Genomic DNA, 4,256 nt, shown 5'->3' on the forward strand with positions numbered 1-4,256 from the left:
CAATCCAAAAATGGGCAGAAGAGCTAAACAGACATTTCTCCAAAGAAGATATACAGATTACCAACAAACATGAAAGGATGCTCTACATCACAAATCATCAGCAAAATGCAAATCAAAACTTTACTGAGATATCACCTCACACCGGTCAGAATGGCCATCACCAAAAAATCTAGAAACAATAAATGCTGGAGAGGGTGGAGAAAAGGGCACCCTCTTGCACTGTTGGTGGGAATGTAAATTGATACAGCCAGTATGGAGAACAGTATGAAGGTTCCTTAAAAAACTAAAAGTAGAACTACCATACGACCCAGCAATCCCACTACTGGGCATATACCCTGAGAAAACCATCATTGAAAAAGAGTCATGTACCACAATGTACACTGCAGCTCTACCTACAATAGCCAGGACATGGCAGTAACCTAAGTGTCCATAGACAGATGAATGGATAAAGAAGATGTGGCACATATATACAATGGAATATTACTCAGCCATAAAAAGAAACGAAATTGAGTTATTTGTAGTGAGGTGGATGGACCTAGTCTGTCGTACAGAATGAAGTTAAGTGAGAAGGAGAAAAACAAATACCGTATGCTAACACATATATATGGAATCTAAAAAAAAAGGTTCTAAAGAACCTAGGGTTCGGACAGGAATAAACACGCAGACGTAGAGAATGGAGTTGACATGGGGAGGGGGAAGGGTAAGCTGGGACGAAGTGAGAGAGTGGCATGGACATACATACACTACCAAATGTAAAATAAATAGCTAGTGGGAAGCAGCTGCATAGCACAGGGAGATCAGCTCGGTCCTTGTGTCCACCTAGTGGGGTGGGATAGGGAGGGTGGGAGGGAGATGTAAGAGGGAGGAATATGGGGATATATGTATATGTATAGCTGATTCACTTTGTTATACAGCAGAAACTAACACACCATTGTAAAGCAATTATACTCCAATAAAGATGTTAAAAAAAATCACAAATCCTTATTGATTTAAAATAAAAGTACTCTTTGACTTACAACCAATGATGTAACCTTTAAAAACAAGTGTGAAATTCAATGTTTAGGAAAAAAAATTATTTAACACCAAACTGGCAAATAATGTTGCACCTTTACCATAATTGTGATCAGTCCTGTGCTCCTCACATCAGTATCTAATCTACAACACTCACACCCTGTACCCCAAGCACAAAGTGAAGGCTCTTGCACAACATCCACAACTTAAAGATGTGGTAATTTCAATTCCAGCAGGCACTGCCTCAGATTGGAATTTAACTTCAATCTGGCACTGTATAACTCCCATAACATCTCATGTTATGTTGAAAAGAGCTCTGGACCCTTAAGGGTCAAAAGACCTGAGTCTGAGTTCTGGTTCTCCACTTACAGGTGAGGTAACAAGGGGCCTGACATTTAAAACTCTCAGCGTCCTCAGTTTCTAGAAGGGAGACTGGTGGTTAAGTTCACAGGCCCTCAAGCTAGACTGCCTAGGTCTGAATTCTAGTTCTACCATGAATTAGCTGTGTGATCCAGGGCAAGCTGCATAACTTCTCCAAGCCTCAGTCTTCTTAATTTTCTAAGATGAGAATAATTACAGTTTCTACTTCACAGAGATTTATAAATATTAAATGAGTTAATCTATGTAGAGCACACATAATAATGTCAATCGCATGACAAGCATTATGTGTGATATTCGACAGGTCATGGATGCCTTCTGTGCCAGCTGAACCATAATTCTGGTCCCTGTATTGCTATTCTTGCTTCCTAGGTTGCTTTTCTCCTGTGCCTAGTATTTAATCACCTATTAGACTTTTAAGACTCAGTTCAGGAACCACCTTGCCTAAAAAGCCATTCCTATCCGTTCCCACCCTCCTGGAGACGTTTTTCTCAAGTGCTTCCACTCTACTATGTACAGATCATCTCTACCTTTACAGGCTGTATTGTGCATTTATTTAAATGTCTATTTCCTATGAGTTCCTTGACTGTCACTGCTGTATCCCCAGTACTTGACACAACTCCCGTCAGATGCTAGGCACTCAATCAGTGCTCTGTGGAATGAGCATCTGTGAACCTCACAACAACCCAGTGGTAAGACTCAAGCTCAAACATTAGAACCCAGGTCACTAGGTTCACAGAGGTTCCTGCTCTCAATGAGGCTCTGGGTGATAATCATGAACATAACCATCCATGATACCAGGCAGCCTGTCAAATGTCTCAGTGTCACTACCACGACTCTGGGTGATGGGAATCAAGGCAAAGACGCGTTAGCCACTCAAGATTTAGAGGGGGTGTTCATGGCATCCCAGACCTGCCTCCGTCATAGCACTCACTGCCTTCTCCCTTTGTAAACTGGTAAGATAAAACACCGTATCATAACTGATCTCTCAGCCAGACCTTATTGTACTTCACAGAATAAATGAACGAAGGACTTAAGTGTAAAGGACTAGGCACTGTGCTCAGGGCGTCTGGTCCTGGGTCTGGTGCTCACTCGCTGTGACTTCTAGCAGATCCTCCCCTCCCTGAAACTCAAGTTTCCCCATCTGTTGCACGAGGTGGCTGGTTCGGATTCTCCCCGAGCTTCCTTCTAGTTCGGGCACTTGGCTCTGCGGCCGGGTCGGGCAGGCACTCGAGCTGGCGACTCAGACTCTGCACCCCCGCCAGCCGCTCAGGCCCTCCTTAACCAGGCTCGAGGAGCCCGCCTCCCTCCGGTGCAGCGAGGCCTGGCGGCCTCCACCGCGCAGCTCACCCCGCCAGCCAGCTCGTGCGCGGCCTGGCAGCGTACCAGCCGCAGCTTTACCTCAGGTCCCCGTGCGCCACAACCGCTCGCTCGGGTGGCTCCCCACGCCGCCGCCGACTGACAGCCCAAAGGCGCAGGCGCGCGATAGCCGGGCAGATCGATGGGACGAGCTGGGCAGGCCCGCGGAGAAGGAACGAGCACCGAGTGATAGATGCCGGCCAAGAAGGGCACGGCGGGGATGAGGGGAGGAGGGGGGGCCGCCTGAGCCTTTTCGTTCGTTCACACGTCACCAAGGCCCACTGAGCGTCCCTCACAGGGCAGGGGAACTAGTCACAGCCTCTTGCTTCAGGCAGTTCTTCTAGGACCTGGCCTCAACTGCCACTCTGCGAAAAGAGAGCTCTTTGGGAGCTGCGGTTCGGGGCTAGCCAGTGGAGAACTCACCAAGGATTGCCAAGGTTTTCTATGTCCAGTGAGGTCTAATGTGGCGACTCAGCCTGAACCAGACTATTATGGTATGGAAAACATCCACCTGTAGCCATCAAAACAGTTGGTCGGGGGTGTGGGATTAGGGAAGATCTCATTGAGATGGCGACACGAACAGTGGCTTGGAGACAGTGAGTCAAATGGATATCTTGGGTAAGAGCCTTCCAAGAAGACTAGCCAGCAAGTGCAAAGGCCCTGAAGAGAGATGGCAAGTTCAAAGAACAGCAAGGAGACCAATATGGCTAAAGCAAAGTAAGCCAGGGTGAGAGTGGATGATGGCAGAGGAGGCTAGAGAGGCAATGGGGGAGAGGGTGAAGAATTCAGATCCTGTGGGTCTTGTAGGCTGTTGTGAGGACCTTGAATTATGCAGAGGAGCAGCGATATAACAGTTTTTAAAAGGATCACTTTGGTTGCTGTGTTGAGAACAGACTCCCTGGAAGCAGGGGCAACTGCACGAGAGAACCCAAACACCTGAGTCTAGACTCCAACAGTTGTGAGAGATAATAATAAAATAATTTTTTTGTTTTAAGCAGTAAATTTTGACACAGATTGTTAAGCTACATTATCTGATTTTTTTTCTTTTTTTTCCTCTTTTTTTTTTGTTGCTTTGCTGCGTGGCTTGCGGGGATCTTACCAGGGATTGAAGCCAGGCCAGGGCAGTGAAAGCACTGAGTCCTAACCACAGGACCACCAGGGAATTCCCTAAACTACATTAGATAGCAGGAAAATGGTCATTCTCTCACACACACATTCCTGCAATTTCCTAATTTTTTGGAAGCTTCCTCTTCTTCTATCCATCTCTGAAATCTTGAGTTGCCTTAGCTCCCTGCCAGTTAGGAGGCAGAGTCTAATTTCTGCAATAAAAATAAATGAGTTTGACTTCATTCAACAATATTTATTGTGTGCCTAATATGTGCCAACCAATATCTTAGATGCTAGATGCTGGGGATACAGCAATCAATGAGAAAGATAGGACTTGTAATTTTCCCCAGACTTTCAGCCAGAAGAATAGGAGCTCAGCTTAGAACTTACTAAGAAAAAGT

General features: G+C 46.0%; 1 protein-coding gene across 3 annotated transcripts in view; it reads right to left on the bottom strand.

Moving 5' to 3' along the window:
* EIF2B3 (eukaryotic translation initiation factor 2B subunit gamma) overlaps nucleotides 1-2,875 on the bottom strand; it is a 158,158-nt gene extending 155,283 nt beyond the window's left edge. The window contains exon 1 of one of the 3 annotated variants that reach the window (XM_007110668.2): nucleotides 2,791-2,875. The gene's annotated coding sequence lies outside the window, so the exon portion shown is untranslated. The remainder of the gene's footprint in view (nucleotides 1-2,790) is intronic. The other 2 variants (XM_028489433.2, XM_055084658.1) reach the window with 2 other exon arrangements.
* Nucleotides 2,876-4,256: the final 1,381 nt, after the last annotated feature.

This window comes from Physeter macrocephalus, chromosome 4 (genome assembly GCF_002837175.3).
Source record: "Physeter macrocephalus isolate SW-GA chromosome 4, ASM283717v5, whole genome shotgun sequence".
Classification (NCBI taxonomy): Eukaryota; Metazoa; Chordata; class Mammalia; order Artiodactyla; family Physeteridae; genus Physeter; species Physeter macrocephalus.